The sequence below is a fragment of the Arvicanthis niloticus genome, chromosome 26, assembly GCF_011762505.2.
Source record: "Arvicanthis niloticus isolate mArvNil1 chromosome 26, mArvNil1.pat.X, whole genome shotgun sequence".
Taxonomy (NCBI): Eukaryota; Metazoa; Chordata; class Mammalia; order Rodentia; family Muridae; genus Arvicanthis; species Arvicanthis niloticus.
The window spans coordinates 33,620,176-33,645,906 of record NC_133434.1 but is presented as its reverse complement, the minus strand read 5'-3'; the positions used below and the strand labels follow the sequence as shown (position 1 = coordinate 33,645,906).

The following is a 25,731-nucleotide window of genomic DNA, read 5'->3' as shown; positions in this document are numbered from 1 at the left end:
ATGTGCTTGCTGGAAACTGAACTCAGGACCCCTGGAAGAACAGTCGGTGCTCTTAATCGCTGAGCCGTCTCTCCAGCCCGCATTTAATTTTTATAAACAATTTTTTATATAACTGATTTTGAAGATTAAACTTTAAGTTTACCTTAAATTCGTTTTGGTCTACTTGCTTTAGGTTTAATTTTGACAATATATACAGGATACTATATGATAGGAAATACAAATTGGTCTCTCCCTCCAAACTTGTTTCTGTAAATGAGTTGTACTTCTAGCGTGACTATGAACATAGTTCTGAGCACATTAAATAATCCCATTATTTATAAGGTAACTGACCATTATTTGCATGTCTCTAACTATCCTTAACATCTACAACAAGTTGGTACCTTTTATAAAATTAGGATTTAATGATTATATTCCCATTGAATTTGAGCCTTAACAATTATAATTCCTGAATTAAAGATCCTTTAATGGGGGCTGGAGAGATGGCTCAGTGGTTAAGAGCACTGGTTGCTCTTCCAGAGGACCTGGGTTTCATTCCCAGCATTCACTCACATGGCAGCTTACATGTTTGTAACTCCTGTTCCAAGGGATACGACACCCTCACACACACATAGATGCAACCAAATGTATCACCAATGTACATAAAATAAAAAATTGTTAAAAAAAAACTTTAGTATCAAATCAAAACTATATATATACACATATATATGTATATACATACATATATATATATATATCATATATACATATATATATATATATATATATATATATATATATATGTATGTATATATGATATATATATGGCGGGAAATCTTATTTTCCTGATCCTTTTATGCTGTACATTTATAAAATATCATTTTTTTTTTTTTTTGGTTTTTCGAGACAGGGTTTTTCTGTGTAGTCCTGGCTGTCCTGGAACTCACTGTGTAGACCAGGCTGGCCTCGAACTCAGAAATCCGCCTGCCTCTGCCTCCCAAGTGCTGGGATTAAAGGTGTTCGCCACCACTGCCCGGCATCAATTTTTAATATGACTTAGTTTTACCAAATATCTAAAGCTTCAGAAAATTAGCAAAGACATAAGTGATTAGACATACCTCTTCATTAGCTTGAATAGACCATTACAACTTTAAGAATTTATACAACTTAATCATCAAACATACGTTATATGGACTTGTTCATGGTTTTGTCCTCATCCGTTATTCATTTTTAGAACAAAAATCATCATACACCAAAAGCCATCCTAATCCAAAATATCTTAGAGACATTGTCTCCTTAATATAGGGAAAATAAAATAAGCCATCTTGAGGACCTGTTGTTGCCTTCATCTAATAAAAGGGGCTATAATGATTAGCAGAGTCCTACTCAGTGGGTCTAGTTGTTGTATGCACACTGCCTTGGTTGATTTATGTCACCTTAACCCACATAACGGTGAAGTCACAGGGCATGCCCTTTCTTTAACCTTAGTTAAGATGGTAGCTGAGTCACATGGCTGCCAAGATGGTGGCAAGCCAAATGGCTATTTTGTACTCCAAGGTGAGCCTAGGTCATCAGCCAGGATTATACAGTAAACACCCGGCTACATGGAGAGACAAGTTATTATTCCCCTCTACAGCTGCCCTTAAAGAATCTAACACCACGCACAACACATACAGGATGAGAAAGGCATTGGGCAAGAAATCTTGAAGGCGGTATCGGTGGATGAACGTTTAGGCACGTTGGAGCAGTTTTGAAAGTGATTGCCTCTTGCTATTTCCAAGCGGCTGTTTTATAGTTGGATCCATCATTTACATGTTAGAGACCCTGTCTCTCACATATGAAGGAAAATCAACACGTTTTTTTAGTCCTGTGTGGAGGGATCTCTTAAGAAATATCTGGAACAGCTGGGAGATCTCAAGGAGAAGGCAGTCCAGCTGGAACTAATCTCTAAAATTGAGCCAGCATGTGGATATTTGAGGGCTGGGCTGCCACAGGGGTGACATGCTTCTCTGAGAGCCTGCACTACCACCTGAGGTTATAGAGACATCTGGACCCATGCCGTAGCTGGGGGCCACATCCTATGGCACCTGGAGTCTGTGTTGACGTCCCAGGCTCCTGTTATCTTCAAAGACCATGAAAATGTCCCTGGTCTGGACTGCCACCTGAGGCACTGTGCTGAGCTTGCCCCACCCCTTGCCTGGGCTGCACAGTAGAGAGGACCTTGGAAGCACCTGAACTGACCTGAGGGTATGAATGTGGGAGAGCTGGTCTGGCCCCTAGTCTACCATGGGGTGGCTTGGATTGAGGGAGAGATGCCTTACCTCCCCCTCACTGCTCGCTGCCAGCAGCAGGCAGGAAAGCTGGTCTTGAGGTCATGAGAGCAAGAGAGCTAACCCTGTCCCTTGTGGGGACAGCACTAGGCAAACTAGTCAGGGCAGTGCTGGAGAGCCCCAGGGCAGGCACAGGAGAACCAGCAGACTGACCAACTCAGCTCACCCCCATGTCCAGGTGCAGGGCTTTGAGTTGGCCCACCCCAACATCTACGCCATCTATGAACTGCTGGAGCTGGAGAAAGGCTTATCTTGAGCTGCAGGGTCTCCATGACTCAGAACAATGGCAGGATATCCAGGAGGAGTCCCTGTGAGGATCCAGGACTCATAATGTAGCAGAAGCCAGAGGCCTCAAAACGGACCAAAGACTCATTGCAATGAACCTTTGTAAGAAAAGATGTGTGGACAAGAGTGTACTGCGTAACACACCGTGACACTGTAGCTTCCACGACAAGATGTTTTGTTTTGAATCTTACTTTCTTTTGGCAGGGAGGTTGCAAGGGCAGAGGGTGGATACAAAGCGGTGGGGAGATGCGTGGGATTGGGGTGCATGATGTGAAATTCACAAAGAATCAATTTAAAAAGGATTATTTTAAAGGACATAAACATAAAACACACAAACAGCCTGGTGAAGTGCTGAGGCAGGTAGATTATAGCCTGGGCTATAGTGAGATACTGCTTCATCTCTCCACCCCACCCCCCATAAAAGATATCTATCTATCTATCTATCTATCTATCTATCTAGATATAGATATAAATAATAAATTAAAAAACATTTTTAAAAACTGCTGTTAAAAAATTAAAAACAAACAAACAAACAAACAAAAAACCAACTGTTATCGATTTTGTTTCAAAATGGTCCCAGGAGAAACAGAAAAGATTCGTGTCTGAAATTGTAGGTGCCAATACTGATGACAGGAGCTCGATCCAGATATTGATCGTGGTTTTCAGATGTCATCCAACTGAGATGCCCACAGAGGGCTGGGAAGCACAGGGGTTGGCTTCACCCCATGCTCTCTGACTCAGTGAAGAAGCAGTCAGAGTGTGCATCTCCTGCTAAGTTGCCAAGTGGTGCTAATGCCATTGGTCCTGGAGACCAACTGGGCAAACCCATGATCCAGAGCTGCTGTGTCAGCCAGCCTTGCCTCACCACAGTCCTGTGCCTCTCCCGTGTCCACAGCTAGTGACCCCTGCTTCAGCAATCAGCACCTCGGTGGGGTTGGGACTCACTGCCATCTGATCAGTGAGCCTGACATAAAACCTGTAGGTTCTAGCAGCTTGCTCTCCCTTCCACCTCACGGGAGGTGTGGAGACGGTACCAGAGATTGAACCAAAGGCCTCCAATACGATACCGCTCCACTAGTGAGCTAAAACCTTGGCCTTCTTTTCAGGTCTGGAAAGAACTGCATTAAGTTACCCAGACTGGATTTAAACTCGTGATCATTATTCTGCCGGCACCACTGTCCTAGGCTCTAGTGGCTTTCTGAAGATAAAAATCAGAGGGATGAAGAGAGAGTCAGAGGCAGCAAAGAAGGAAAGGCAGTGCAGAGTGTATTAAAGCCAGTCCTGCCCTGTGGTGCCAGTCCTGTGAGGATCCTCTGAGGACCCATGTCACACTTCAGAATGCCTCTCTTAAGAACGTGGCTTCCTGGTCTCCATTGACTCTGAGTTATGCAGAAGAACAACTATCTTTCCAGGCCATTTCCACGTATCCTCACTCACCCACTGATATCTCTAAGGCACACCTGTTTGCAGGCTGAATATACTTCCTCAGCTTTGGACCAAACCCAAGGAAGACTGAGATCCTGAGATCCCTGTAGACTCAAGAAAAACATCCAGTGAACACAGTTGATTTTCATGACAGCTATATCGGAAGTCAAATAAGAAATCAGGAATATGCTTTTGCAGGGGCAAAGACAACCCACTGGCTATAGCCAGGTCACTGGGAGCTCAGCTTTCCTGTATTAAACCAGAGGATGCATATTTAAATTGGAGATGTTTGGTTTAAAAGAAAGCTTGCCAGGAATGTTCATATATCTTGTTCATATATCCCAGTACTTGGGAGGGAAAGGCAAATGGATCTGAGTTCAAGGCCAGCCTAGTCTACATAATAAAAACTTGTCTCAAAAAAAAAAAAAAATTAAAAACTAAAACGTAAAATGTGGTTTTTTTTTTTGTTTGTTTGTTTTTTTGTTTTTTTGCCAGGCATCTGTTACATGCCTCTTATCTGTCATCTGGCTGAGGCAGAAAGAATGCAGAACAGGATTATACAGCGGGAAGACCCTGACTAAAGGAAGAGCTGGTAACAGTAAAAGACAGGAAGGGGTGGGCAGGGGAGGGGAGGGAGAAAGGGAGCTCTAACTTCCTCTGAGAGGACAAAGTCCAAGGTGAATCCAGCATTAACACTCCAAGACTATGGCAACTGTCATTTCCTAACCAAGGGAACCAGAGATCCTTGTACAAATAGTCTTTCAGTGTCTACGGCAGCATGTAGTACGGTGGTAAGTCTAGAGTTGATATTGGCGTTTCAGGGCAAAGTGCCATCTCCATCAGCTCTTGGCAGGCTAGATTACATCACCCATCCCAATGTGCCAATTGGGAAACTGAGAAAAGATTTATATCAATGGGGCCATGTTGAGAAAGACAAATAAGGTTCTCAATAACTCCAGCCAGCCCCTCCCACTTATTTTAACAGTCTCATTTAGCCCAGATTGACTTTGAACTTGTTATGTCTCTTAGCGTGACTATGAACTTCTGATCTTCCTGTCCCCATCCCTGCAGTGCTGAGATTACAGACCTGTGTCACTATGTCCAGCTTACGCTACCCTGGGGATTGAACCCAGGTCTTGAGCATGAGGGGCAAGCATACTGTGAACTGATATCTCCTTCTCTTCAGGTCTGTCTCTGAGGTACTAACATGTAAGACTGAGGTTTGTTTTGTTGAAACAAGTTCTTGCTGTGTAGTGCATGGAACTTCCTATGTAGACTAGGCTGGCCTTAGATCTACAAGTCTCCTCTCCCTCTTCCTCCCAACTGCTGGAATCACAGGCCTGTGCTACCATTTGAAAACTATGTGGGGGTGGGGGGGAGGTGGGAGGAGTCTTGGTCAATGTGCCTGACGGTTGGTTGATCATTACATCAGATCTGCTTCTCTACGGTAGTTTGAAGAAGCTAGCCCTGTCCAGTGTGAGGAGGGTAATTTGATTCCCACGAGAAGATTACTCACTTTTGCCTGGCATGGTGGTTCATGCAGTATCTCCAGCACTCACAAGGCTGAAGCAGGCAGACTGCCGTGAGTTTCAGGCAAGCCTCATCTACATAAGAAGTTCTAGGCCAGCCCAGACATGACCAAAAGACAAAACCAAAAGAGGCCTGAGCTCAGCGGTGCACTCCTTTGTGGCTAGCATAATCGAGGCAGAGAAAGACTGTGTTAGAGGCCAGCCTGGACAGAGAGGAAGAGAGATGCAAGGAGAGAATTTGTCCTGCTCTGGGGTCATCTTACCAGAGTGACACGTCTTTCAAGCTTCAGTGTTTTAAAATCCAAGGTAACTGCAAGCTTAGGACAACGACCAGACAGCTTTGTGTGGATGTTAGGAGTCTGGAGCAAGACGATGTAAAAGCTGACGATAAGACGCTCCGTTCCTCATCTGGCTCTGCCTTTAGCCTTGAAGTAGAGTGAGACAGCTCAGGTGTCGCACATTTTTAGACAACACTGAGTAATTAGCATGTCTACAGTCACAGGCAAACAAGTGACCCAAAGTAAAGGAGATGCACAGAACAAAGGCAGAGGTCCTAGGTTCCATCTTGCTTATTGTCACATGCAGGCCCAAGAGGTGTTGATAACGTTTAGCACAAGCCGTTTCTAAGTACCTGTTCAGGAATAGCTGTGCTTAGCAGAAGGAAATTACTAAAGACTCCTTGCGGGGGTCTTAACAAACCTCAAAATCAAGGCCAGGGACAGTAGTTCAAGCTCACAATCCCAGTACTTTCGAGTTGGGGCATCTATACTGATGTCATTCTCATCACCCGGCAAGTTTGAGGTCAATGTTGGCTACGTGAGACCTTGCCTCAAAACAAAACAAACCCTCTCAAGCACAACCAGCCTGACCTGTAATCCCTGCTACATGGGAAGGTAAAGTGGAGAGACTAAAAGTTCAGATCCAGCCTGGTTTATAGAATGAGTTCAAGGCCAGCCTAGGCAACTCTAGAAGAACATGTTTCAAAAATAAGAAAGTGCTGGGCGGTGGTGACACACGCCTTTAATCCCAGCACTTGGGAGGCAGAGGCAGGTGGATTTCTGAGTTTGAGGCCAGCCTGGTCTACAGAGTGGTCTACAGGACAGCCAGGGCTACACAGAGAAACCCTGTCTCAAAAAAAAAAAAAAAAAAAAACAAAAAAAAAAAAACAAAAAAAAAAAAAAAAACAAAAAAAAAAACAAACAAACAAAAAACCTATGTGTGACACTTCATATCTGAAATCCCAGAACTTGGGAGACGCAGGTAAGAAGATCAGGAGTACAGGGCTATCCTTAGCAATATATTGAGTTCAAGGCCATTCTGGACCATAGGAGAACTATCCCAACAAAAACAAACTAATTTTGAGATAGGGTCTCAGGTAGGTTGAAATTCCTTTGTAGCTGGGGCAGTCATTGAACTCCTGATTCTCCTGTCTCCGCCTCCCAGTTGCTGAGACTGTGGGTATGCACCATCATGTCCAGCTTATTAATTCTCCTCTACCATCACACACACACACACACACACACACACACACACACACACACACACACACACACGTAGGCAGTAAGGGGAAATTGTCAGGCCAGGCGCCAGCCTGGAAGAGGAAGCAGAAACACCTTGGAGATAAGACGCAAGTCTTGGGTTGGTGCCCCAGCAGGGCATCATTATCCCTCAGGATGAGCATCAGTGTCCAGCGAGGCTAAAGATGGGCCAGGAAATCCTGATGATAACCAGGCAGACTGCCTGGTTCAGCAGAACCAGCCACTTGACCTAGAGGCTGGCAGGGTTCACAGAATGCTTCCAGCGCTCACAACCAGCTCAGAAGATGGGATGACGAACCAGAACTAGATGAGAAGAAGCTGAAAGAATATTAACCAAGACCTTTCCTAGACCCTGAAGGATCCATATGGCTTGAACCTTGAGATCAGATTGGGGAATCCTGGGAGTATGACTTCTCTCATATGTATTTACTTCCATTGTATATTCATGCACACGCACGCGCAAACACACATACACAGAGAGTGACTCAGTTCACAACTTTACCTGTGGGACCTCATTCTGGTGTTCTTCCTGCCTGTCTTGGAAGCACAGTGGTTAGATGTTGCTCTCATATGTCTCTCTGTAGCAAGAACATAGCCAGGGTATGTGAAAAGAATCAGGCTGGTTCTGGCCTGGGATTGACCCAGTACTGAGACCTCTAGTGCCACATGTAGAATTGGAAAGAGACTAGGTGGGGTCCTAGGCACCCCACTCTTTCCTACCTGGTTTTTATAGGAATCTCCAGTCTTGTCTTGTCCTTATTGGGTTGAGCCTCATACATCCAGGGACTAAGGTCTCGTGAACAATGAAAGGTTCCATGCCACTCTTCTTCAAACGGAGTATGGGCTGGGAGCCAGAAAGAGGTTACCAGGAATGGGAGCCCAGCTTGGTGCCCCATCTCTGAAACTGGGAAGGTTCTGTTGGAAGATATGTAAGCAAAGCTGAGCATCTGCTGGTCCAGCTGCCTGTGTGTCTAGGCAAATGTCTACCTGGCTCAGAACCCACCCCCGTGAGGTGCCACCATACCTACTAACCCCTCTCAAGACCCTTTGAGTGTGTACGCATTTCTGTCTTTGAGCCAGGACACAAGAAGACTGTGCACAGTAACCTACTGCAAAGAGTACAAGGTAAGATACAACCTGTGGGAACCCATGACTTAGTTACCAGGGTAAGGGAGCTCCCCAGCACTTGGCTGTGATAGGGACAGAGAGTGACAGGGCTGGAGTGTAGCTGTCGGGACCACGGAGCTTTAAGAAGAAGAGAGTCCCACTATAGAGTCAGACCCACATGAAAAATATTATCAAGCCCTGTGGCTGGACCTTGGGACAGACTTAGCACTTAGGAATTGCTTCCTTACTTTACTGATATTTTGTGACACTGGTGTGAGGCTGATTCCATTTAACTTTCTCCAGATGTAGGTGGGGTAGCATCTGGCCAAGGTGAGCAAGAAGAGCACACCCCAGCAAGCCAAAACTTGGCTATCCCTCATCCACAGTGTGCCCAGACACTTGTCACAGTCTGAGCACTGATTCTGGCTAGAGGTTAGCCCTCAGCTCTCAGACTTGCCGAATCCTGATTTCATTCCCTCCCTACTGGGGCTTGAACCCAGAGTCTTTGCAAAGTAACACTAGCCTCTGTTTTACTTATTTTTGAGACAAGATCTTGGTAAGTTGCCTAGGCAGGCCTTGAATTTACCATCTTCCTGCCTTAGCCTCCTGACTACCTAGGCTTCTGAGTCTGCATAACCAGGCAAATCCAGACTGGCTTGGTCTCTATTTATTTATTTATTTACTTATTTATTTTATTTATTTTTAGACAGGGACTCACTATGTAGACCAAGCTGGCTGCCCTCAAACTCAGGATGATTCCCCTGCCTCTGACGTCTAAGTGCTAGGATTGAAACTGTATATAGCATATGCCTGGCTCCCTAGGCAGCTACAGTTTTTCCTACTGTGGTCTCAACAAACTCCAGCTTGACAGCTGGAGTTCAGTCTGGCCTGGAGGGTGTCAAAGGGGCAGATGGGTGTCTCGGCCCAAGCAAAATGTTGAGGCCCGGGCTACCCTGCGTTTGGGCGGCCTCTGTATCCCGGCCCAAGCTGCCGCTCCGGTCTGCGGGTCGGAGTTCAGCAAGAGACAGGGTGAGGACGGACTCGAAGAATGCAGACCAGACAGAGTGTAATTCAATCCCGTTAATTCTTCAGTCTAAGTCCTAAGTCTTGAGTTCCTAGTGCCTAGTTCCTAGTCCCTAGTGCCTCCAAGTTCCAAGTTACTTCTTCCAAATTCTCTTCCAAGTGCCTGCTACCTAATGCCTAATTCCTACTCCAAGTTATACTCCAAGTTGTACTCTCTGAAGTGTCTCCTTCTCTCTTCTGTGTCTCCCTAATGTCTGATCTGTTCTGTCTCTGCCTTTTATATGTCTCACTTCTAAGCCACGCCTCTAAGTTACACCTTTAATCATGCCCTTAGGTCTTGTCTCTAAATCTGATCTCTACACTTCTAAGTCATACTCTTAAGTCACACACCTTTAATCTCACACACCTTTAATCTCACACACCTTTAATCTCAAGGTATCTAAACCAAGATTATCGGAGTGTTCTCAGCTGTTGTAGGCTATTGTAATCCAAGTCACATGTCAGGGTATATGGCCCAAGATGGCTGCAAAGCTGATAGCCGCTTTCTGCTAAAAGTCGGCCCCTAACAGATGGGAACCCAGGGTCCTGCAGTATGAGCCTCACCCTTTAGAATAGAACCATCACAAACAGGATTTTCTTCAGCCTGAGGCTGTCTGGGAAAGCAGTAGCCCTGTCCACCTGGCAAGAGTGGCACAACGTGTTCGAGCCAATCTCCACCCTCCTCCTAGAGGGCAGAGGCTTCTTGGCAGCACCAGGGACACCAGGGAAGACCTAGGCATCCCAGAGGACACAATTGAGGGAAGACTTAAGAAACAGGGATGTACAGGCTTAGTCCCAGGTCAGGAGGACTGGGAAGGGCAACTTTAGGGAGAAGAGGGGTAGTGAATTCAGGATTGCAGGTGGGAGTTGTCAGAAGCCAAAGCTCTCTCCTCTTCCTGGGAGGCATCTCTCCCCTAGCATCTCCCAGCCAGGTAGTGAAATGGCTCTCCAAGGACAGCAAGGAAGAGGCAGCAGCTTCCTGGGGCCAACAGCATATAGGGCTATAGACAGCAAAAAAGCCAAGGGAGTGGGCTGAGTGGGATTGTGGATCTGTGACCTGGGGTACAACTGTGTCAGAAACAATAGTTTCCCTTCTTAGAAAGTATTTCTAGTATCTGTGCTTATTGGTCCATGGCTCTAATCCAAGAGGGGGGCTGAAGCAGGAAGCTTGCAAATTCAAGAACTGTCTAGGCTTAGATCGATTCAAGGCCAACCCAAGCTACTTAGTGAGACCATGTCTAAAGAAAAGGCTAAAGGGCTGGGGATATAGGAGGTAGCACCGGGCTGCAACATGCCAGAGTCTTGAGTCAGTTGAACTAAACTGACAAATGAGCAGACAGACAAACAACCTCCAGGTGGGAAGGGGTGTGCCCAAGGAGAAGGTGCTGGGGGTTGGTAGGATCCTGGTTGGGTTGTCCCAGGTCCGATTGCTTTGAAAGATTCCCTCCTTTGGGGTGCTAGTTATTTCCCCCCATCAAGCCTCTCTGACAAAGAACAATATTGGACCCTGGGATAGGACTGCTGGTCCAATGAAGGCCCGGTCTCCTCAGGGGGGAAAGGCTGCAAACCTCTAGGTTTCCCAGTAAGAGTTAGAGGGCTGAGACATGAGCCTGTTTTCTGTTTATCCCTGAGCCAGGGATACTAAGAGGTTCTAGGCTGTGTAGGCCAGTCGCCTGCAGTGTGGGCGGGCAATCCTTAGATTTCTATTGCTGTGGTAAAGACTATGACCAAAAACAATTTAGGGAGGAAAGTCTTTATTGGGCTTATGGGTTCTATTCCATCAGGCAAAACGAAGGCAAAGTCAGGGTAGGGACATGGAGGCAAGAACAGAGGTGGAGGCCGTGGAGGAGGGTTATGCGGGCTTGTTCTCTCTGGTTTGCTCAGCCTGCTTTCGTATAGACCCCATGACCACCTGGCCAGGGGTGGCACCACCCACATCCATCGTTAATCAAGAAAATGCCCCCCCAGACTTGCCCACAGATCAATATCATGAAGGTATTTTCTCAGTTGAGATTCCTTCTTAGATGCCTCTAGCTTATGTCAAGTCGATAAAACTACCCAACCCAGGGCATGACACAGAAATGCAGCTAGAAGGGGGTCTGGGAAGGTCCCTTCCACCCAAAGCCCTTGCCTCCCCCACATACTTAGTGCAAGCTTCTGACCAGAACTCTAGGAAAAAGTTATTATATACAGCGGACACAGGTTTAACAAATCCCACTAGAAACGGTTGTAGGGGAGCCTAGCCCAGGGAAGGTTTTGCCATTTCCCATGGCTGAGGCATTGGCATCCTTCACACGGCCACACCCCTGTCACCAGCACATCCCCTCAGGACTTAACTCACCCAGGGTTTCCTCTGTGCCCAAGGACTTTTAACTATTTCTCAAAACAAATTTGTTTAACCATAATAAACTCCAGGCTGTGGGAAAGGTACATGGGTCCCTATTTGAAGTCTGCAGCCCCACAAGACAAGGGTGTTTCAAGAGGCCACTTGGTGACTAGGGCAGCTTCAGGGCACCGTGCTATGTAGGCGGAACTCTGGACAGCTACCGGCAGAAGTGGACATCTGGGTAATGGGGTGGAACTCAGGGCCTCTGGCATCTTAGGCGAGGGCTCTACTCTGAGTTCTACCCAAGCCTGATGACGTCCTTCCTGAAGGAGACTTGCAAAAGGCATCATTGTATCTGTCGCCTGAAGCTGCATCCTTAGAAGTCTTGGCAGGAGCCTGCACTATGGACAAGCAGTGGTTTCCTGCAGCTGGAATTCTCTTGGCTGGTACGTGAGTAGGGATGAGGAAGGTGAGCTGAGGTGTTGTCTCCCCATCACCACAGCTTACTTGTAGGGGAGGGTAGAATCCTCTCCTCAGAGAACTCCGTGACTCCAACTTCATCGTCTCCATGGTTTTCTGACCTTGGCCAGCCTGAGAGAGGTGCTAGGGAAAGATCTGGGGACCTCAGGCTTCTTGAGAGCACTCAGGATCACCTGCTGGGAGCTCTATACAGCTGTGGGTAGGCTCGGCATTAACCCCAGAGCCTTCAGAGATGACCCTACATACCTCCACCTCCCAGGCAGCCCCTAAGAAGAACCCTGTATGCAGGGAACATGGTCAGGTCACAATCTTACCCACAATGGAGAAGCAGACAGCACTTCCAGCTCCATCAAGTTAGTTTGAAAGCCTCGGAGGTGGTTGTTGCGCCACCCCCCCACCCCCCCCACCCCCCGCTAGATCAGCAAGGAAGACGCGACAAACCGGATCCTTCTCAACAGCCTTTATTGGAAGCGCTCTTTTAGATTTCTGGGAGAGACCTCAAATGCCCAGAATGGGCTGTTTATATACTCTCAGCCCTGGGCAGAGCAAAGTGCATGGAGGTGCACGATTGGTCAATTTGCAGTGCCTCATATGCATACACCTCAGCATACCCCGCCTGGGAGGGGGTGATTGGCCAGGTTCGTGGTACCCTAGTGGTACCTCATTTGCATGCCCCGTTCGGGAGGGGCTGGAGCCAAATTCCAAAGTTACTACCTGAGCCTAAGCAGCGGCCATCTTGGATTGCCGTGTCAGCGGCTGACGCGCGAATGCCAGTCAAAGCGGCAGCACTTCACTCAGCCAACAGACCTGCGGCTCCGTTTAGTCAGCCGTCAGGTCGGCGGCTTACAGGTGGTTTGAATAGAGTAGGCAAGACTCTCAGCTCCCAACAACCACTTGCATCTTCTTTTTGGGGGTGGGAGGGGGTCCCTGACATAGGGGTCATCAGCATGAAGATAGACAGACAAATCCTAAAGGCATTTTTCCTTTGTCCTTACAGTGCCTATTCCTGGGTAAGGAGATCCCAGTGTCAGCCTGGCTAGAATCAGGGATGGCTAGTTCTGTGGTTGGGGGTCTAATCAGGCCCAGGTATTACTCTCCAGTACCCAAGTGAGCAAGATGTACCAGGGTGAGATCTGAGAGGTTGGGGGCCAGCCCTGCCCACCAGACAGTGAAAAGCCAGGCCTTTCTTCTTTGGCAGCTTTCCTAGAAGTCTCAGCTTCTACCTTGACCCTTCTCTCTACTATTGAAGACCCTAAGCAGTTTCCCCCAGTGCCTGGTACATCAGCTCAGCAAAGTAACAGCATTCTACTGGGCATCCTGACAGACATCACTGGTGAAATCAACTCAGTTGAGAGGGAATCGGAGGACCTGGGGAGGAGGGCAGGAGACTCTTCTACAGAAGGGGGGGGGGGTGGTCAGGAGTCTCCCCCAATGCCTGACCCCTCAGGTAGGGTCATACCTGAACCAATTCCCTCAACCCTGACCACATCTGCATCCTACATGGCTGTTGACTCTCAGCCAGTGTCCTCTGAGGTTGATCCTGTAGAGAAAATCTTGGCCCTTGGAACTCTAGAAACAATTACTATGTCACCACCACTGCCTTCTCCCGTACATGGATCTAAGCCGAAGTTCAACAAGGCCTTCAGGTTGTGTGGGACAGTTCCTGCCTCTGCAACACTGGAGAAAAGTGTTGCATCTAAACCAACAGGGCATTTAAGTAAAGCTTCCCCTTCCCCTATAGTCTCTAGACCTCCATGCCTGCTATGGCATATCCCCAATCCCACTGTCCAGATACCAGTGCCCGCATGGAGGGAGGGATGGCCACTCCAGGCCACAGGCATCCTCATCTGTAGTACTGGCTCCAAGTACCTCCTTAAGACTGCCTATCTTTCCCTGGATGTCTAACATACTGAAAGCTACAGAGCCCCCATTGTCTTCATCTCCTGGAAGATCAGGGACCTCAATCCTGGTCCAGGTTTCCTCTGTCACCACAGGAGCCAGTGACTCTTCTAAACCTCCTGCATCTGTGATTGTACCCTCAACTACAGACTCTTCCATTAAAACTTCAAACCTCGCACCCCAGCTGGCTCTACAACCCAGCCACCCTGAGCCATGGCTTCCTACCAGCCCAATCCAAATCCCCATGCTCTCCCTCCAATATTTCTCCAGCCCTCCCTCTACTGTCATGCCCACTTGACCAGCAAGGAAGACACGAACAACCGGATCCTTCTCAACAGCCTTTATTGTAGAAGCGCTCTTTTAGTTTTCAGGGAGAGACCTCGAATGCCCAGGGCGAGCTGCTTATATACCCTGGGGGGGGGGGAAGCACATGGAGATGCGTGATTGGTCAGAATTGCAGTGCTTCATTAGCATACCACATTAGCATACCCCTGCCTGGGAGGGGTGATTGGTCAGGATTGTGGTTCCTCATTAGCATACCCTGTTCGGGAGGGGTTGGCGCCAAAACTGAGTTGCGCATTCACAGTGCACTAGTAGCCGGTACCAGAGGCTGAGGCCGGTGCCATCCTGGCCAGCTGAGTGGGGTCAGCGGCCTACACTCTACCCCACATAGCTCTGGCTTCACAGAGTCATCTGTGGATGCGGGTCCTACCTTGGCCTCTACCCTCCCTTACCCTGGCCAGGATATGTCTTTGCAGGACTTGAGTTTCTCCACTCCAGGACCTTGTCATACGACTCACTCTGTGACCTTTAGGATCGGCCACAACCGCTTCACAAAAGCTGCCTGGAACCTGGTACCCTTGGAGCGACGGCTTATCTGCTACCAGGTGTGGCACCTGCTCGCTGGGTAGAAGAATGTAGATGAGGACATCTTTCCTGCCCTGATTTCCTTCTGAGCTGCCAGGCACAGCCATAACACACACTATATAGGTTGTGGCTCCCAACACAAAATAGGCACAAAATAGGAGAATCTAATGAGTGCCATGCTGTGCTCCCGAGAGTCGGAGGAGAGGCTAAGCAGAAATACTTCTTTGAAGTCATTACAGAGGGGGAAAAAAAATCTCACAGTGTGTGTGTGTGTGTGTGTGTGTGTGTGCTCGGTTTTCAGTATGTTTCGCCTACCAGAAATAGAGCAGATTCTCGCTGCGTGGCTGCTGGCTTTTATCAGCACACAGTCTCATCTGGGACCACACCCTGATCCCCTGGCTGAGTGAGGCACAGCTCCATCCTTGAAGCAGGAGCAGGGAAGGTATTCTGACCAGGAATTTCTCACCTGCCATGCAGGGTTCTGTTTGTTGAACGATTCACCTCAGGAGACAATAGGCGAACTGTGGGAAGGAATGTTGCAGGCTGACCACCTACTGGGTGAAGTGCCAATGCCCGAACTAAGTGACCACTCTGTACCACAGCAATGAATCATTCTCTTTTTTCTTTTTGTTTGTTTTTGCTTTGGGACAACAGTGGCCTAGAACTCACTGTGTAGACCAGGCTTGCCTGAAACTCTTGGAAATCCACCTGTTTTTGCCTCCCAGGTGACCTGCCCAGCCCCTTTTTGTATTTGTTTTTAATTTTATTTATTTTATGTATGAGTGTTCTATCTACATGTAGACCTGCGTGCCTGAAGAGGGCATTGGATCCCATTACAGATGGTTGTGGACCACCAAGTGGATGCTGGGAATTGAACTCGGGACCTCTGCAAGAGCAGCCAGTGTTCTCAACCACTGAGCCCTCTCTCCAGCCCCTCTTCTTGAGTTTTTAAGTAGCCAAATTTGGCCTTGAATTGGTCCTTGGGTATTCCTCTCCAAAGGGCTATTAAGGCTGAGTCACCACATCTGCACCACATCTGGCCTGGTTGTGGGGATTTTTTTGGTTTGGGTTTGGGATTTTTTTTTTTTTTTTTTCTCTCACTTGAGTAAGTTCCCACTGTGGGAACAGTGGACCTGCCTCAGCTTCCTAAGCATAGGGATCAAAGACGAGCACCACCAAACCTGGCAGTGGGGAGAGTTTTAAGTGGGGTGGACAGAAGGGAGCCACATCAAACAACAAAGGGCTTCCCAGGCACCTGGGCAGGGGGACCATTATTTGGGGGAAATGAAATTTGCAGGAAGGGGCTGACAAAGGATTCTATGGCAAATGAGGATGGGGGAGGCCGCCCAGGCTGGCAGCTGTTAGGATGCAGAGCCCAGGGTGACTGGACTGCAGAGGTAAATCCTGCATATGTGCAGACCTGGGACAGATGGATCTCAGTGAGGATTTCAGTACAAAGAAATCACAAACCTCAGGGCACTAGAGGGGAAGAGCCTGGGAAAGACCCAGCTGAACCAGGATCAGGGACGAGACCACTGCAGAGGCCAGCACAGATGGAGGGGTGCACACACTGACTCTCATGCCTCTGCCTCAGCTCCAGCTCATCTATCACGAGGCCTTCTCCAACTTCAAGAATGTCAGTGCCCTGCTGTTTCGGTGAGTGTGTGTGGTTCTCAACTGACCCGTGCCTTGTTAGCAGGGTGTGTGTGTGTGTGTGTGTGTGTGTGTGTGTGTGTGTGTGTCCCTGAGCCCAGGCTGCTCAGCCAGGAATAATATCTTAGCCTAGAAGGGTGAATAAGAGGTCCACATTTGGTTCCATTACCATCTGTGCTCCATGACCTCAGCTTGCCTTCCTGCCATTTCCTAATTCCAGCTGTTGGGTTTGGACGGGATTGTCTGAGTACAGTGGAAAAAAAAAAAAAAAAAAAAAAACAGGCAAAGAGTGGCCCAGCTACTTATCCTGGGGACAGGGTCACGTAAATGATATGTAAATAAATGTAAATCCTTGGGTGAGACTCTCATTCTGGGCTGCTTGGAAAATGGACTGCCTCCAGAGATGGGGGTTATCCAGGCCATGGTCTCAGCTGCTGCAAAACTTTTCCCTTTTAATAAACTGAAGTCTGCTTCTGTGATTCCATGCCGTGACCCTGAGCCCACTTCATCTTTCAAGCCCTGGGGTAGCACAGGTGATCTCAGGCAAGGGCAGGTGTTATTTTAGGTTCCGAGGTTGCTCGGTTTCTAGATCTTTCCCTGAGAGCTGCCTGAAGGCTGCCTCCTGCAAGACACAAGCAATTGGCCCATGTCCTCTAGGCATTCAGAAACTTTCCTGACTCCAGAGTCCTTTACTGCTTTAACTGCAGCTAAGGTTACTTTTCTGTGTCTACTAGACCTCCTGAGAGCTCCCAGTCAGCCTCGTCCTCTGAGTAACACCTTACCCCAGTTTTTCCCAGTATCCCCATGAGAACCGGCTCATTTAGGAGTGCAAGGGAACTTAAACCTGTTGTGTGCGTTCCCGTCTGCATCCTTCAGGCCTCCAACAGCCTCCTAGGAAAGGGATTTTATCCCCATTTACCAAGGAGGCCTGCCTAGCACCTCAGGGGCCATGTTCTCTGCAGCTAGTAGGTGGGCCTCTCCCCTTCAGTACACCACCTCCTGCACCAGCCAGGCCCATCTTGTCCCCACTAGTTGTTTCCTGTAGGCCTGGCTCTACAGAGGTGAAAGCCTCCCTCGTTTTTTGGTCCTCCGGATCCCTCAGCCCTAGAAATCCTCTGGACTTTGTATTGCAAAGTGAAGTCCTCCAGATGGTCGCTTGGGTACCTGTCCCTGGCTGACCATGGCCTTTCCTCTGATGGTGAGTCTAGAGAAACACCTGTCCCTTGCCTTCTCACCTGCCCACGGAGGATGCTGGCTAGCCTCCATGGAGGATCCACTTCAATCTGCCCAAGCCCTGAATAGGCCATGGTGAGAGAGGGAGCTGTTCCAACTTCCCAGACTGCTGTGTGTGTCTCTGCAGGGTACAACATGAATGACCTTAGCTGCTTCTGCCTAGTTCTCAGCCTTTTATCCTGCTGGAAAAGCAGATCCTCCGGCTGGTGAGGTGTCCCCTCCCCTGCTTCTGGGACTGGGTTGTTCTCCCTGCCTCCCTTGTCAACGGGCCTCTATAGCTTTTAGTGATTGGTACAGTGATGCCCATTGAGAGCCGCACCAGCTCGGCATGTGGGAAGGCAAGCATGGAGGGAAACCCAGCAGTGCCCTGAGGGTAAAGCTGGCTGAGGGAAGGGAAAGCTCTGAGGGAAGTCACTGGCCAAGTTGTCACCATCGATTCCTGCCTAGGAAGCCACACTGAGGAAGGTTCTCAGGTCCTGCCTTACCTTGTCTCAAGCCCGGCCCACCCCATACTGGGCCTTAGGTCAGGCAGCTCCCAGCTAACCTGACCTCCAGGACATCCTAGGTCACCCATGAAGTTTCAAGATTCTACAAGGCTGAGTCCAGGACCAGCCCCTGCTTCTATTCAGGTGGCTTGAGAATCCCAGCTGGTTTGTCCAGGCTCCCAGGCCAGCCCACTCCCACTTACCTAGCCTATTTAGCTACTGTCTTGGAGACATGTCTCTAGGGCAATTCCACCCCTGACCCAAAGCCAGGAGGTTCAGGTATAGGTTGGAGAACACCAGTAAGAACTCTGTCTAAGCTGGCTGTCTAGAGACAGCCTCACCGAGGTCTACCCTCGGAGGAAAGAACATTGGGTGCACACTTAGGAGCCCCAAACTTGCTTCTAGAAGCATATACTGACAAAGCTATCATGATACTGCACTCTCCACCCTTCCCTAGCAACGTGAAGGAGTGGGTGAGAGTTTACTCGGAATACAAGTTCAAGAGCCCCGTCCCCATCCATCTCCAAGGTCTGGCCAGTCACCTGGCCCATCATCTAACAGACCCCACCCTCCAGAAATCCAGCATACTGGCCAATGATAAGTGAGCTTGGGCCCCATGTATTGCTGCTCTAGGTCTTACTGTCCCCTGAGAAGGGAACCTAAATAGCAAAGCGTGTGTGTCAGCCCATAGGGAAAAAGTGAGTCCAGAGGTCTGTGGGAAATCTAGGCTCAGAATACAGAATTGTCTACTCAATTTTTAATCCTCACCTTAATCCTCTGTCCTGGGAGGAGACGAGTGGTCACCTCTATCACCCAGGTCAGAACTGCATCTTCCCCGTGAGGTGAGGCCCCCTGAGAGGAAGAGTCAGGCAGGCTTATCCAGCCACATCAGAGAAATCCAAGGCCTCTCAGGCTCCAGCAGCCACAACCTGGAGCTGTTCTGTTGTAGACCCTCAGCCTAGGAAGTGCTAATTCACCGCTAAGTGGCCGTCTCAGCCCCTCCCCTGTGCAGCCTCTCATGTTCAGTGTTTCCATCTGGTGGGCTCTGCTCTGTAGCTCCCAGCAATGGGGCCTTGGTCTGGGTCCCTGCCCTGACTCTCTCAGAGCTAGTTTTCAACATACCGTGTGTCTGGCCACTCAGTGTTCAACCTAAGACCTCACCATCCCCTTAACAGACAGCAAAACTCAAGCAGGGGCTTGAGTTTCATCATGGAGCCCCTCCTGGGAGACCAGGGACCATAAAGAACACAAGGTTTCCTATTGTCACTTGAACAGGCCATCACCCTTCCAGTAGACACACTAGAGCGTGGGTTGGTAGATTACCACAAAGGGCTAGAGAATATTCTTTGCCCTTTGTGGTTCCCAGCTCCGTCCTTACAGGGAGAACACAGCCAGAACAGAGGTGTGTCACGGTGAATGAGCTGGCTCTGTTCCAGTTCAATTTCATATACAAACACGGAAATTGTGTATCATACACTTTTCACGTCATACAATTTCCTACTGCTGACAGTTTTCATCCACTTAAAAATAGAAGTCACTCTTAGCTCATGAGTCTAACAAAAGCAGGCAGCAAAGGCAGGCCCTCAAGACCACTGGATGAGGGTTGTGGGGGTTGGGCAAGCAACCCTGGGCCAGGGTGTGGTCCTATCCCAGAGCTCTCAGAAGACAGGAGTCCAGGCTACTATCCCCGTACCCACCCCTGTTGATTCAGGGGAGAAAGCAGATCTGGTGTTTTATGACGTGTGGCTGTTGATCCTGGATCACCCCTTCACCAAGGCCTTGGAGAACAAGACTAGTTCTGAGTCCTAGGAGCTTCACAGACTGGGTGACGTGAGGGGATGGAGGGAGCGAGGAAGGGTGTGTGGCTGGGCTAGACTGTGGAAAGCTATTACACTCCTTGTCTCCCGACCCCAGCTAACTCCAGTCCTCCAGCCTCTGCAGAACTTTGGTCAAGTGGTGGTGGAGGAATTCGAGTGAGTGTTCAGTTCAGAGGGTGGGTCCTGGGGCTGGATGAGAGGGTCTCTCTGTATCTCTCCATCCCCCCCCCCCCCCCCAAGCCTGTGACGATCCTCTCAGCCAGGAACCACTGACTGCCAGAGTGCAAAGTGCCTTCTTTGGGGTTGCACCAGCCCAGGCCATCATTCAGGACTCCATGCTCCAAGCCCTGGGCTCCCTACAGGAAACTGAGGGTCTACAGACGGAGATGTTCCTCCCAGTCCTTGGTCAGTGCCTGTCCTTCTGTTCACATCTTCCATCCCTCTGCCTCCCTGACCTTCTCCTCTTCCACACAGCACTGCAGGGCCAAATCTACTCTTATCTTTCCTATGAGCCCCAGGGGACACAGGCTCCAAGTGTCTTGGGAACAGCCACCACAATTAGAAGTCTCTGAGAGCTTTGAGGATGGAAAATCCACTCAGTGTCCCATTTTGCTCCAGGCGCCCCCAGCTCCAGAGCCTCGAGAGGCCCCAGGGGTGGGGCCATGCTGAAGCTCCAGCTCATCACATCTCTCTTCATCCTGGTGAGTCTGGTCAGACAAGAGCTTCTTCCTAAGAAACAGGCTGAGCCTTTGAGATCTTAAACAAAGGGACAATAGCTGCTGTGCATCTGAACCTGAGCGCCCAGCACATGCCAGCCAGAACAGCTGTGCTTTACCCCGGGGGCCTTGAGTTGAACCCCATGACTGCACCTCCATAGTTCAGCTACCAAAATAGAGGGCCTGCACTGGGGGACTGAAGCCCCACCACAGCAACACCAGTACCCCACACAGTACAGAGGCCCTTCTTCTGGCAGGCAAGCAGAAGCTAATCACCGTGGCTGCCCTAAGGAAGTGATGTATGGGGATATCTGAGTGATCTGCCAAACCTCTTCCTGAGTTTCTGCCACAGTGCTGGGTTGTGGGGTCCGTTGTTGGGGGCCGACTTTTAGCAGAGAGCGGCTATCAGCTTTGCAGCCATCTTGAGCCATATACCCTGACATGAGACTTATATTACTTAGCCTACAACAGCTGAGCACACTCTGATAACATCTTGCTTCAGATACCCAGGACTTTCCTTTGGTGTGTGAGATTAAAGGTGTGTGAGATTAAAGGTGTGTGAGATTAAAGGTGTGTGAGATTAAAGGTGTGTGACTTTAAGAGTGTGATTTAGAGACAAGACCTAAGGGCATGATTAAAGGTGTGACTTAGAGGCATGGCTTAGAACTGAGACATATAAAGGCTACTTCTCGTGTGTGTGTGTGTGTGTGTGTGTGTGTGTGTGTGTGTGTGTGTTTCTAGAGCATCATATATACTTTTAATTCATTAGTATGAGAATTCTCCAATTTTTCTATGCAGCCATTTTTTGAAAACTCAGGGCACTAAAACAAAAGCTAGTTGATAGACCTCCATAACTGACATGCCGGATTTCAAAACACAAACACAATTAGAAGGTATACAATCAATGCAACCTACATTAAATACTGTAGAAGAAACAAAAGTGAGGCAGACAGAAGACAGATCAGAGAATCAGACAGATGAGAGAGAATCAGACTCTTTAGAGAATGAGACACTTTAGTACGTATAACAGGGATCCACCTTGCCTTGGGCAGAAGGCAAGGGGTAGTCAGGCTGGCGCCTCCTAGAAGCCACGTGGCATGGGCTATGGTCACAAAAGCAGAACTTTGGTCATAAGGGAAGAACTGGGACAGAGAATGGATACGTGCAGAGGAGTCTTACCTCCCTGCCACGTAAGGATGCTGTCAATGACCACTCTAGGCCCTTAAAAGGGCCCCAGATGATGTGAAGTTCTTTTCTCCTGCTTGGCCTCCATCTTAACCCATGGTCAGGTAGATGGGGGAGGGTAGCACTAGCCAGCAATTATTTTGAGTGACAGTTTCTTGCCATGTAGCCCTGACTGGCCTTTAACTCACTGCATAGCTCAAGCTGGCCTCAAATTTGCAGTGGTCCTCCTAAGCCTCCGAGATATAGGATTACAGACATGCGCTACCATGCTGTTTTGTTTCAAAACTATTCTTGACATTGCTTGTCCCTTTTCTCTACCTCCAGGTAGCCTTTTGTGCTGCTCCTCCCTTCACCAAGAAGCAAACCCCATACCTCTCCTAGGTCACCTCACCTTACCCAGGGCTTCCAGACAGTACCTCAACCCAGAGGAGTAAAGCTGCAAGAGGCCAGAGCAGAAGGGGCAAGCCTGGGCTTACTTTCTTCAAGCTCCTGCTTCACCCAACCTCCACACTGCATAAAACTGGGGAAACACTCACTCCCATGTTGTTAAGCTAGTCCTTGTCTGGGGCTTCACATTCTTTCAGCCCCCACCTCTCCAGGAAGTGGACACTGGTTTCCTTCACATATAAAGCCAAGCCCACAGGCTCCCTACAGCATGCACAGGTGAGCCAGGTCTCATGGAACATGCAGGCCCTGCTACCACAAACTACCTATGTATGGTACCACACTTGGGAAGATGAGAGACCAATAGCCAGTATGTATACACAGAGCACAGAGCTAGAGGCACGAATGCTCATGTACATTAAGCCCTTATTGTGGGGTCCATTCAGGACAGACCGTAGAGACTTCATACTGCCCCAGAGAACAGAGCAGAGAGAAGTTCAGCCTACAAACCTTTATCCTTGGAGGGACTCAGAGTCCCAGCCATGACATCAAGGGGCAGGACTGGTCCTGTGGGACTGAAGGTGGTGGCCTCTGAAGGGGGTGGTAGCCTTTCAAAGATGCTTGGCTCTGGGCCTTCCACTGTGTACAAGGGTGAGAAACGAAGTTGGCATGAGAATTTGCTTTCAGCTCTAGACAGTATTTTACCTAATTAACACCAGTGGGAAGAGAGCAACCATAGGAGGCCAGCTCAGAAGCCTGACTCAAGAAGCACCAGTCCAGAGAGTAAGACTGCATGCCGGAATTCAGCCACTCAGGTTCCATGGTTAGCTGGTCTGGCCAGAGGTCTTATACTAAGGCTGACCCAGCAGCCCCAAGATTCCCCAAACTGCAAAAGAGCTGGGAGACTCAGTGAGGGAAGGGAACCATCAGCCAGACCATGAGAGTGGGGTGGGGGAAACATTCTAGTCAAGCCATATTGTCCGTTCTGTCAGACGTGGTCTTCAACTTGAAGATACCAAGGGCTCCAGGCCAGGGCTGAAGCTGGACACCCTTTGGGGTTAGGAGTGACCCAGTGAGAGGGGGGACCACCCACACATCACGGAAACTTTGAACTTGCTAGCTAGCTGAAACGAAACAGATTGGCCTTGAGAGAAGGAACCAATGGAGCACCCAGACCTGCCTCTTTGTCATCCCTTTTATCATCCCTGAGATAGTGGCCTCCCTTTTCCTGGGAGTATGAAGAGGACAGCCCCAGGCTTCCCTGAATGCATTGCTGCCTCCCTATGTAGATCCAGAAGTGACAGGCACTCAAATCCCTGGGCTGTCTTCTTAGAAAGTTTCCATGACTCTGAAGGGGTTTGGTTAGAGGATACCAGACTGCAAACAGTAGTCATTGTGGATGCCAATCCTTCAGTACCGTGTTCCTCTGCCTGGGCCCCCTGGGAGTCCACTGCATAGCTCAGCCCTAAGACCAGGGCTTGGCTAGAGCAACCTAAGGTCACTGCATCTTTGCCGAAGGATTTATGTCTAGACTACACAAGGCGCCCCACCTGCCTGCCAATCCAGACATCCTGGCCAGCCAGAAATGGTTGACTCTACCGTTCCTCCTGCTGAATAAACAAGGGGTACCTGAAAGGGCTGTACTGTCGGTGTCTGGAGGTGGCCGCCAGAAGAGGCCCGGAGAACATGTAAAACAGCAGTTGGAAAAAAAAAAAGCAAGCCAATACTTGCTGGCTGAACATTCCCAGCAGTCTACCTCAGGTGAGGTGACAGGTGGGGCTAAAAGTTGGTTCAGCTCAACCCCCTTAGCAAGCCAGGAGAGAAGGCATAGGTAGGCTACCAAAAAGATAAAGCTGTCATCACTCTCCAATCTCGTGTTCTCCCCACCTGGGGAGAGCTGTTCTTCCACTCACCCTGCAGATTCTGCTTCTCAGCAAAACTGGCTGCTGGGGCCCTCAGCTTCTTTTTTGTTTGTTTGTTTGTTTTTTGAGACAGGGTTTCTCTGTGTAGCCTTGGCTGTCCTGGAACTCACTCTGTAGACCAGGCTGGCCTCGAACTCAGAAATCCACCTGCCTCTGCCTCCCAAGTGCTGGGATTAAAGGCGTGTGCCACCACTGCCCGGCGGCCCTCAGCTTCATGAGTGTTAATGCCAGGTTTTCTCCCACTGGAGCCTCAAGGCCCCGAGCCTGCTCCTGGCATTAGCTGGGTGATGTGTGGGTCTAGCCATGGCCCTGAGGCACTAGGGATGGACTCAAAATCAGGGGCTTGTGAATTTAAAGTGAAGGACTTGTAAACTGATGGCAAGTCCAGGACTCAGGTCTCTCACACCTGGGTAGAAACATGGTACCCTGAAGTGCACTGTCACCTAACAAGGGAAGGGGAGTGAGGGTGGGGCAGAGGAAGACTGACAGTGTGACAGTTCCTATCCCCACCCATTTCCAAGGCCAGGTACTGGATCTAGAAGTAGTTTCAAAATGACCCACTCCCAGGGTTGATGTGCTGAAACTTAATCCCCACTGTGAGGTGAGGAGGGAATTTAATCCAGCTATTGTTCTTGGAGGTGGTGTGTTTGAGGTGATTAAGATTAAAATCAGGCAGAGCCAGATGATCATCGGATGCTGACAGCCATATAAGCTGCCCAGGTGACACATGCATGAGCTCTCTTGCCATGTGGTACACTGATTCTGCCAACAAGAAAGCCATCACCAGATGTGGCTGCTTAACCATGGATGTCTTGAACCACTACCCAAAATTGATTGTGGCCTCCCTCTCCCCGTCTCTCTCTCTCTCACACACCCCAACTCAATTTTTAGGCCCACTGGGTGAGACCCCAACTAAAAGGAAAATCAAAATCCATGAACCCAAATAATCTTCATTACAGCTTCTGACTATGGTGTCTGGTGATAGAAAACCGACTCACACATAACTGAATTCCCTGGCCCTCACGAAGGCAGTGGCAGCAGCCACATTAACTCCAGGCTCAGGGCCAGGCTAATCCCTGCAGCTGGGCACGGGCGCTAGCCACATACAGCCCTGGTAAGCTCTGATGGACTGGTTCCAGCACAGGTGGAAGGAAGCCATGTTCAGGAAAAGGGGCATGGTAGAGAATGTTGAGGGTGAGCCTATGGTGAAGCTGACAGGACACAAAGGGAGGGGTGACAATTCCAGACCCTAATGGACACATCCTCAGTCCTAAGGAGACAGGCACACAGATGTGGTGACACATAAACCACCAGTCTCTAAGATTCTCCACAGTCATGGGAAGGTCTCTCCCAGGATGGAGTGGCTGCCCAGCAGGTGTGAGCAGGCCTGAGGGGTGACTACAAGGTCTTTAGGACAGACATCCCGCACAGGAGCGGGGAGGCCAGCCAGTTGGTGAAGGGTGATCTGCAACAATAATCTATGACCCCTCAAGTACAAAACTAGGTCCCAGC

General features: G+C 49.1%; 1 pseudogene; it reads left to right on the top strand.

The window, feature by feature from the left end:
* The first annotated feature begins 11,981 nt into the window (after window positions 1-11,981).
* Window positions 11,982-22,294, top strand: LOC143438767 (taste receptor cell protein 1-like; annotated as a pseudogene).
* The last annotated feature ends 3,437 nt before the right edge of the window (window positions 22,295-25,731 follow it).